This window comes from Hyla sarda, chromosome 8 (assembly GCF_029499605.1).
Source record: "Hyla sarda isolate aHylSar1 chromosome 8, aHylSar1.hap1, whole genome shotgun sequence".
In the NCBI taxonomy this organism is placed as follows: Eukaryota; Metazoa; Chordata; class Amphibia; order Anura; family Hylidae; genus Hyla; species Hyla sarda.
Window position 1 is genome coordinate 193,029,089 of NC_079196.1, and position 11,450 is coordinate 193,040,538.

The window sequence follows — 11,450 nt, forward strand, 5'->3', positions numbered from 1 at the left end:
CCACATTAGGTGCAGTATAGTTCCCCCACAGTAGGTGCAGTATAGTTCCCCCACATTAGGTGCAGTATAGTTCCCCCACATTAGGTGCAGTATAGTTCTGCCCACATTAGGTGCAGTATAGTTCTCTCCACATTAGGTGCAGTATAGTTCTCCCCACATTAGGTGTAGTATAGTTCCCCCACATTAGGTGCAGTATAGGTCCCTCACATTAGGTGCAGTATAGTTTCCCCACATTAGGTGCAGTATAGTTCCTCCACATTAGGTGCAGTATAGTTCCCCCCACATTAGGTTGGCAGTAAAGTTTTCCCCACATTAGGTGCAGTATAGTTCTCCCCACATTAGGTGCAGTATAGTTCCTCCACATTAGGTGCAGTATAGTTCCCCCCACATTAGGTGCAGTATAGTTACCCACATTCAGTGCAGTATATTTCTTCTCACATTAGGTGCAGTATAGTTCCCCCACATTAGGTGCAGTATAGTTCTCCCCACATTAGGTGCAGTTTAGTTCCCCCACATTAGGTGCAGTATAGCTTGGAGCTATACTGCACCTAATGTGGAGAAATATACTGCACCTAATGTGGGGAACTATACTGCACCTAATGTGGGGAGCTATTAGCTCCCCACATTAGGTGCAGTATAGTTCCCCCACTTTAGGTGAAGTATAGTTCTCCCCACATTAGGTACAGTATAGTTCTCCCCACATTAGGTGCAGTATAGTTCTCCCTACATTAGGTGCAGTATAGTTCCCCCACATTAGGTGCAGTATAGTTCCCCCACATTAGGTGCAGTATAGTTCCCCCACATTAGGTGCAGTATAGTTCCCCCACATTAGGTGCAGTATAGTTCCCCACATTCGGTCCAGTATAGTTCTCCCCAGATTAGGTGCAGTATAGTTCCCCCACATTAGGTGCAGTATAGTTCCCCCACATTAGGTGCAGTATAGTTCCCCCACATTAGGTGCAGTATAGTTCCCCACATTCGGTCCAGTATAGTTCTCCCCAGATTAGGTGCAGTATAGTTCCCCCACATTAGGTGCAGTATAGTTCCCCCACATTAGGTGCAGTATAGTTCCCCCACATTAGGTGCAGTTTAGTTCCCCCACATTAGGTGCAATATAGCTCGGAGCTTTACTGCACCTAATGTGGAGAAATATACTGCACCTAATGTGGGGAACTATACTGCACCTAATGTTGGGAGCTATGCTGCACCTAATGTGGAGAAATATACTGCACCTAATTTGGGGAACTATACTGCACCTAATGGGGTGGGACTATACTGCACCTAATGTGGGGAACTATACTACACCTAATGTTGGGAGCTATGCTGCACTCAATGTGGAGAAATATACTGCACCTAATTTGGGGAACTATACTGCACCTAATATGTATAGTTTCCCACATTAGTTACAGTATAGTTCCCCCACTTTAGGTGCAGTATAGTTCTCCCCACATTAGGTACAGTATAGTTCTCCCCACATTAGGTGCAGTATAGTTCCCCCACATTAGGTGCAGTATAGTTCCGCCACATTAGGTGCAGTATAGTTCTCTCCACATTAGGTGCAGTATAGTTCCCCCACATTAGGTGCAGTATAGCTTGGAGCTATGCTGCACCTAATGTGGAGAAATATACTGCACCTAATTTGGGGAACTATACTGCACTTAATGGGGGGGACTATACTGCACCTAATGTGGGGAACTATACTGCACCTAATGTTGGGAGCTATGCTGCACCCAATGTGGAGATATATACTGCACCTACTTTGGGGAACTATACTGCACCTAATGCTCCCCACATTAGGTACAGTATAGTTCCCCCACAGACATACAGCCTTCAGCCATATACAGTGTATGGCTGGAGGCTGTTTGTCTGCGTACTGCCCCACTTCAATGTTCCGACCACTGGTCCTCCAGTCCGGGTTCACGATCTACTGCTATAGCCTATAGACCATAGCAGTAGGTCCCAGGAACGGAGGAGCGGTGGTCGGAACACTGAGGATGACGTGCTGCCAGCTTGTGCTGGTGACTTACCATGCCAGCCGGCACGCATCCTCCTCGATGCTCCGCTCCTCCATTGCTATGGGCGCACGCATGGGACATCAGTGACGTCCCTGCGTGTGCTACCTCCCGGCGGCCCCTGCGTTTTTAAAGTTAACGTGGGGGTCGCCGAAGAAAGGTAACCGGGGCATCCTTGTGTCCCGAAAATATCTTTCGGGCTTGATTAGAGTGTGCCCAGGCACACCGGGCAAACCCCGTGCACACGCTTATGCTGAGCAGCCGGCAGGGGCCCCTAGGCAATTGCCTGGTTTGCCCTGCCCTTACACCGGCCCTGGCAACAGTATACAGAGAGGTGGAGGGGAGGTGTATAACTATTATCTATCCTGATCCCATAGAGGTAACAGCAGCAGTATACAGAGAGGGGAGGGGAGGTGTATAACTATTATATATCCTGATCCCATAGAGGTAACAGCAGCAGTATACAGAGAGGTGGAGGGGAGGTGTATAACTATTATATATCCTGATCCCATAGAGGTAGCAGCAGCAGTATACAGAGAGGGGGAGGGGAGGTGTATTACAATTATATATCCTGATCCAATAGAGGTAAGAGCAGCAGTATACAGAGAGGTGGAGGGGAGATGTTTAACTATTATATATATCAGTATACAGATCTGGGTGAGGAGGGATCTGGCAATTAGCAGAAGGGAATCTGGTAAGTGATGATGTCATCCTGTAGTTCACAGCAAGTCAGCTGACCCAGGACTGACATCCTCTGACACACATTAAGTAACTTTCTGTGGGTCAGACTGGTGATCACATGACCAAGTAAAAAAAAAACACATAGATGTAGCTGTGCTGGAATAAAACAAATGGCGCCATATGACTAGTAATGGTGAGTGTGTATGATAGAGGCAAAAACAAAACAGGAGCGCTTACAGACAAGACAACAAGAACCAGCCTAGCAATCAACTAATCCAGCTGCAGACAGCTAAAATCAATGGGGAGCACAGTGCCCACTACAGGGAAAATGTGGTGTTACAGGCTAGTCATTAATTATAATGGCTGACCATGTAATGCAGTGTTTTCCAAATTTTGTGCCTCCATATGTTGCAAAACTACAATTCCCAGCATGCCCGGACAGCCTAAGGCTGTCCGGGCATGCTGGGAGTTGTAGTTTTGCAACAGCTGGAGGAACACCGTATGGAAAACACTGGTGTAATGCACACGGACAGACATATTGATTTTCATACATCTATTTGATGTATGATCATGTGACATCGACATATTGCTATATTATGTACAATCACTATAATGCTTCGTCTCCCCACGTTTAACCTGAGGACACCTCGCATGTGGTAAACCGAAAAATGCGGCATGTCACATCTCCGCAGCGGCAGATTCCCCTCGCGTCTATGCAGATAATGTGTTTGTTTTCGACTCGCAATGCCAACAGCGATGAGGTTTACAGACAAAACAAAACATGAAACCATTAAAGTGACTTTTTCTTCCCCTTATTTTTTTTTTTTTTAGACTGAATGGAGCCGAGACACACTTCCGCCCACACCTTTTGTAAATTTCCATAAAGCTGGTCGCTATGGCAACCGGAGGAAGAAGAAAAAAAAAAAGTATTGCGCAATGCCTTGTTAAAATTCTCTTAAATGCCTTGTTAGACGGGAGACCCAGGCGGCTCACGCTGCGCCATCAACTGGATATATTCGGCTTCGGATCAGTTTTTCTTAAAGGGGTACTCCGGTGGAAAACTTTTATTTATTTATTATTTTTTTTAATCAACTGTTGCCAGAAGGTTAAAGAGTTTTGTAAATTACTTCTAATAAAAAAAATCTTTATCCTTCCAGTACTTTTTAGCAGTTGTATGCTACAGAGGAAATTAATTTCTTTTTGAATTTCTTTTTTTGTCTTGTCCACAGTGCTCTCTGCTGACACCTCTGTCCGTGTCAGGAACTGGAGAAAATCCCCATAGCAAACCTATGCTGCTCTGGACAGTTCCTGACACGGACAGAGGTGTCAGCAGAGAGCACTGTGGACAAGACAAAAAATAAATTAAAAAAGAAAAGAATTTCCTCTGTAGCATACAGCTGCTAAAAAGTACTGGAAGGGTAAAGATTTTTTTAATAGAAGTACCGTAATTTACAAATCTGTTTAACTTTCTGGCACCAGTTTATTTAAAAAAAAAAAAAAAAAGGGGGTTTTCCACCAGAGTACCCCTTTAACAGTTCAATGTCAGGAGGCTTTAGATAAAGTCGGGTGTTGTTAATGTAAATTCACACCTAGCGGATTTGTGCAGAGAAAGTGGATTACAGTGGCGAGCAGGTGGATGGCATTTTAGCTTTTTTCGCACAAAACTGACCCGTGGTGTAAATGTAAAGTGGTACTCCGGCTGGATAGGGAAATCAATACCCCGTTAAATAATATAACAATATAAAAAAATTTATGAGAGTGTAGACTATTTGGGGGTAAAAATCTCCAAGAATATGGAAGAGTTTACTCAACTTAAAGGGGTATTCCAGGGAAAAACGTTTTTATATATATCAACTGGCTCCGGAAAGTTAAACAGATTTGTAAATTACTTCTATTTAAAAATCTTAATCCTTTCAGTACTTATGAGCTTCTGAAGTTAAGGTTGTTCTTTTCTGTCTAAGTCCTCTCTGATGACACCTGTCTCAGGAAACGCCCAGTTTAGAAGAGGTTTGCTATAGGGATTTGCTTCTAAACTGGGCGTTTCCCGAGACACGTGTCATCAGAGAGCACTTAGACAGAAAAGAACAACCTTAACTTCAGAAGCTCATAAGTACTGAAACGATTAAGATTTTTTAATAGAAGTAATTTACAAATCTATGTATAGGGGTCCCATTCACCTCTAGACTAATACCAGAAAAACTGATACATGACGATAATATACATAAAATAGAATAAAGATTGGAACTGTGCTTCAGATTTATGATGAAAACGAATTGTTTTTATTCATAGATATTAATATAAAATTCCGCTAATATAGTATCTTGGACATGACAATAATAGCTAAATATGTAACTATAACTCACAGGGCCCTTGTGTGGAGAAAAAAGTAGCAATGGTTTAAAAAAAAAATATATCAATGGTTTTAAAAAAATGTTTTTTTTTTTATCGCAACATTACCGCTATAAAAAACTATTACCTTGTTACCGCAGTCTAGCAAAGGATTTCTGCTATTTATCCAGCCGCCAGTATTTGGTTACCACCGCTCTCACCAACAGCATCCACCGGGCTAACGTCACACGCCGAGAATCCCTCCACGAGGTCTGTTTCCACCATCGGAGTTGAGTTTGATCATCCATCTCCGTGTCCGGCCGGTGCGCACGCCAGCGCATATGAGCCTCTACAGGACGATCAGAAACCACAGCTCCAAAGCTCGGCACGTCTATTGCTATAAGACGGTAAATATATGCTGCACAAATGTATCTAAATGCGGACTTGGATACATGTTTAACCTGCTTAACCGCATCACCATTATGCTGGATTACTGGATTTAAGACTCTTCTGCGGTATCACAATGAGGGACATTTATCAATCTTTGCTTATGTATCTTTTTTTTAGTAATTTTTTCCTTACTTTTTTTTTGCTTATGTGCGACTTATCTATCAACTGGTTTCAGCCTGTTGATAATTTTCTTTCACGTAAGCAATTTTTTCCTTTTTTACTTTGGTAGTAGCTTTTTCTGCTCCATGTTTGAGCTGGAGTAAATTTGGTCAATTTTTAACCTTTTTTTGCGCAGTTGCGACTGTCGCCGTTAATAAATACCCGACTACCCGAAGTCCATTTTAAAATTATTACTACGTAGTTAATTTTTGGAAAACTTGCTTTTCTCGCTTTCCAGTCAAAATGTCGCACGAAAAATCGCGTAGTCGCAGTTGGGACAATTTTGCGACAATTATAGTAAAGAAAACCCTACTAAACCCTTTGATAAATGTCCATAAATATTTATATATATTTTTTTTAAATCATTGCTACTTTTTTCTCCACACAAGGGCCCTGTGTAAGGAGTTATAGTTACATATTTAGCTATTATTGTCATGTCCAAGATACTATATTAGCGGAATTTTATATTAATATCTATGAATAAAAACAATTAGTTTTCATCATAAATCTGAAGCACAGTTCTAATCTTTATTCTATTATATATATATTATCGTCATGTATCAGTTTTTCTGGTATTAGTCTAGAGGTGAATGGGGCCCCTATATATTTACTTTATTTAATCACAATGGGGGAGATTTCTCAAAACCTGTGCAGAGGAAGAGTGGTGCAGTTGCCCATAGCAACCAATCAGATGATGAAAATGAAAGAAGCAATCTGCTTGGTTGCTATGGGCAACTGCACCACTCTTCCTCTGCACAGGTTTTGAGAAATCTCCCCCCCCCATTGTACTTTGCGGTGTAAGTACTATCCATTCATACCTCGACTAATTTTTTGTGAGCTGCACTTCCACTTATTTTTTTTCTATTAATTTACAAATCTGTTTAACTTTCTGGAGCCAGTTGATAAATAAAAAAAAATAATTTTTTTCCTGGAATAACTCTTTAATACAGTTCCTGCTTTGAAAAAAAAAAAATATATAAAAATACAGGGGAAAATAAACATCTGGCAGCAGCAGATAAGATATTACTGAAGAATGGCGATACTTCCAATCCTCTTATGCTTGGGGCGCAGATGGGGCAAGGAAAAGTAGTTGGTAAAATGTATTCATTTTTGGTTAATTCTACACTGGGGATATTTAGGAGTAGGTTAAATTGGGAACAGGAAATTAAGCAGGAGGAATGGGTGGAAATTTTTGGTAATATTGAAATATCTTCCATTATGGCAAACCATAGAATATCTCAGATAAAGTTTATTCGTAGGGTTTGTTCTACGCCAAAGGACTGTTCAGAATGGGGCAAAAGAAGGATTCGAACTGCCCCAGATGTAAAATGGAGGGATGGAAGGGGTTAATAGATACTGCATAACTGGTTTCTTTTTTGACGGATATGTATTTTGTTGATTTTAAATAAAAGGAGTACTCCGGTCACTTTTATGTATAGCTCGTTATGCCAAGGAAGGAGCCCATACCAGAGAATGGGTACACCGGCTGCTCAGCGATGTGCCATCATGGACAGTGATTGCCCAAAGGGTAGTGTCATGTATTGAGCCCCAGCCACGGTTTTCTTACTGGTGCCCAAGCCCAATAGGTCACACTGCTGATCAACCCATCACTGGACGGGGCTGGACATCCCTGGGGCCAGCGAATAGCTGAGCCCAAATGTAACGTATAGGGCCCGGGCGCCAGGAAGACAACCAGGGCTGGAGGAAGGGATATCGGCAGCACTGGGGTAGAGCAGTAGGAAGTCCGTCCGTTTATTTTTATAAATTGCAGCAACCCGGCATATGGGGATAAAAGAAAAAAAAATATCTCCAAAGTACCTCCCCTTTAAAGGAGTTCTCCACCATAAGGTGATTTCAGTACTTACCTGCCAGACAGTAATGGACATCCTTGGAAGGATCTGTGCTTGTCTTGGGGCTAAATGGCCGTGTTGTGCCATAACGCTGTGGCTATCTTTTTGTGAACTGGCTATTTATTTCCTGTTGGAATTTGTCCCCTCAAAATTACAAGTTTCATGATTCCTTCTTTGTAAGTGTGAGGCCACTTTTCTCCCTCCCACACCAGCCACCCCCACCCATTGAAACACACTTGTGCTCCTTTCAATGAAATAGACCAGTGTTTTCTGACCAGGTACTCCGCCTCTAGACATCTTATCCCCTATCCTTCAGATAGGGGATAAGATGTATAGGGGCGGAGTACCCCTTTAAGGACTCAAAAATAAAATTTGCTAAGTTGGTTTTTTTCCCTCCTCTCCTAAAAAAAAAATAAAAATCCTAACTCTTTAATATTTAAGATGTCAGATCGCCAGGGTCCCGCAGCGGGGAACCCCCGTGATCGCCGCTGCGGCACCGCGCTCTCATTACTGCACAGAGCGAGTTCGCTCTGCGCGTAATGATGGGCAATACAGGGGACGGAGCATTGTTAAGTCACGGCGTTACATCATGGCCCGCCCCTCAATACAAGTCTATGGGAGGGTGTGTGGCGGTCATCAGGCCCCCTGCCATAGACTTGCATTAAGGGGGCGGTCCGTGATGTCACGAGGGGCGGAGCCATGCCGTTATGCTGCTCCATCCCCTGTATCGCCCGTTATTACGCACGGAGCAAACTCGCTCTGTGCAGTAATGAGAGCGCAGTGCCCCAGCAGCAGGACCCCGGTGATCTGACATCTTATTCCCTATCCTTTGGATAGGGGATAAGATGTCTAGGGGCAGAGTACCCCTTTAAGGCCAAAATGGGCTGAGACCTTAAGGGGTTAAATGGATACCAAATCCGGTGTACAGTATCCTGCGCAGATTTGATGGTTCAGATTTCAGATCAGATCTTGCACAGTCCATGCAGACCTAGTATTTATGGACAAAATTATTGTGGCACCCACACATTACACCTACTAAAGATTTTGGGAAGTGAGTCCACCCTTTGCAGTTATAGCGGCTTCACTCTTCTGGGAATACTTTCGATAAGATTTTAAAGAGGTATGTGGGAATTTTTGGCCATACATCCAGAGAAATGGTGAGGTGAGACACTGATGTTGTAGGAGAGGGCCTGACGATCTCATTTCTGGTTCATCCCGATAGTGTTGGATGAGGTAGGGATTTTTGGGGGCAGTCAAGTTCTTCCACACCAAACTCCCCCAACAATGGTGGAGATTTAGCCAAACCTGTCCAGAGGAAAAGTTGCCCATAACAACCAATCAGATCCCTTCTTTCATTTTTAAGAGCCCTTTGTCAAAAAAGAGAAAGAAGCGATCTGATTGGTTGCTATGGGCAACTCAGCTACTTTTCCTCTGGACAGGTTATGATAAATCTCCCCCATGTCTCTATGGACCTTGCTGTGTGCAGTTATGATGGAACAGACAAGGACCAAACCTAAACGCAAAGTCAGGAACAATGGAGACCAAAGACTCTTGCTCCAGACTTTCCCAGGAAACTGGAGCATTTTGGAACTAAATTTATACAGACTAGAGCTAGCGTGCGGTAATTCAGAAGTGTCAATGGGAGTGTGGAATCCCATAGACGTTTATGGGCTTTAAATTTGAGGTGGAATTCCTCAAGCCAAAATTCAACCGTGTGAATCGACCTTAATAGTGAGAATATATCCAGAGGATAAACTATAAAAACCTGCACAATCCTTATCTAGGGTTTTGCCAAGACACTAGATAGCATACGTTTGAAGGATCCCTAACCCACTTTACCTGATATCCTTGACGCTGCACAATGCCACCTCCATTTCTATGTGTAATGCCCTCCTCCAATAGTAAACAAGAATCATACCAACAGTGATGCTGGGGCTGGGTTCACACTATGGTAGACAGAGTACACCCAAGTCTGTTAACACCAGGAGAGATTACAGTACAGCCACTAAACACATCTTTAGACCCCCATATACCAGACAGAGGACAAAACGAATTTTGGCTTATGCTTGGGATGTATGGAGTGGGGCCTAGAATAGTTTTCTGCTATTCCAGTAAGATAGATGCCATAAACAAAACAAAGCTCTTTATATATAAGCTTACTGTTATCTAGCATCAGTTATAAGTATGCATTGGATAACTCTGGATATGCATGTCTGGCAGACCCTGCTTTCAAGGGATACTGAAAAAAATAAATTAAAAAAAAAACATTTTCAACCACTGATGCCAGTAAGATTTGTAAATTACTTCTGTTTAAAAATCTTAACCCCTTAATGACAATGGACGTAAACGTATGTCATGGTGACGCAGTACTTAACGCACGATGACGTACATTTACGCGCGGGCATGATCGCGAGCACCGCTATCAGCAGCCAGGGACCCGCCGGTAATGGCGGACATCCGCGATCACGCAGATGTCCTCCATTAACCCCCTCAGATACTGTGATCAATACAGATCACAGCAGTGCGGTACTTTGAATGTATGATCGGATCGCCCGCAGCGCTGCCACGGGGATCCGATCATCCAGCATGGCGGCCGGAGGTCCTCCTGTCTCCAGCTGTCTGAGGTCTTCTGCTCTGGTCTGAGATCAAGCACTGTACAGTATTCGCAATCAAATGATCATTATAAATAGTCCCCTATGGGGACATAAAGTGTAAAATAAAAGAAAAAAAAAAAAAATGATAAAAATCCCCTCCCCCAAATAAAAAAGTAAAACATCCATTTATTTCCAAAAAATAACATTTGGTATCGCCGCATGCCTAAATGTCCAAACTATCAAAATATAATGTTAATGATCCTGTTCGGTGAACTGCGTAAATGTAAGAATGCAGCTTTTTTTTTCCACAAAAAAAATATAAAATCATCAAGTTTTATACATGCAAATGTGGTATTGATAAAGTACAGATGTAATACAGTGGTCCCTCAACATACGATGGTAATACGTTCCAAACGACCCATCGTTTGTCGAATCCATCGTATGTTGAGGGATCCGTGCAAAGTAAAGTATAGGAAGCTGTACTCACCTGTCCCCGTCGCTCCGGACCAGGTCCTCACCGCTCCCGCTGCTGTTCCAGGGGCTCCTGATGCTGTCCCGCTGCTCCGGTGTCTTCTTCGCGATCCTCTGGCTTCTTCCGCATCTTCTGCAGGGTCCGGGCCTCGCTTTCCAGTGACGTTATTACGCTGCTGCGCCGGCGCGGCGTGCGTAGTGAAGTAATAACGACGCCGGAAAGCAAGGCCCGGACCCTGGAGAAGATGCGCAAGACACCGGAGGATCGCGAAGTGGACCCGGAGCATCGGGAATAGGTAAGTGAACCTGCTGGGGCACATTACACTGCTATCCGACAGCAGCTTAAGCATTTTGCGCTGTCGGATAGCACTTAATGCGATGGCCCCGACATATAAAAGCATCGTATGTCGATGCTGACATCAACATGCGATGGCCTCTGAGAGGCCATCGTATGCCGATTTTATCATATGTCGGGGCCATCGTAGGTCGGGGGGTTACTGTACTGTGCTATGCATAGGGCACAGCACTGATCAGTATCATCGGTGATCTTCTGCTCTGGTCTGCTCGATCTCAGACCAGAGCAGAAGACCCCGGGAAATGGCCGGAGCTAGGTGAGGGGGACCTCCAGCCGCCATGCTGGATGATCGGATTACCTGCAGTGCTGCATCCATTTAAAAGTACCGCACTGCCGCAATCTGTATTGATCACAGCATCTGAATGGCAGACATTCGTGTGATCGCGTATGGCAGCCATTACTGGCGTGAAAGACGCGAGCACTGTTACGATGCTTGCCGTCATACACAGGACGTAAATGTACGTCCTTGTGCGTGAAGTACCGCAAACACCAGGACGTACATTTACGTCCGTGGTTGTTAAGGGGTTAATGCACCAGGCTGCTGTACTGG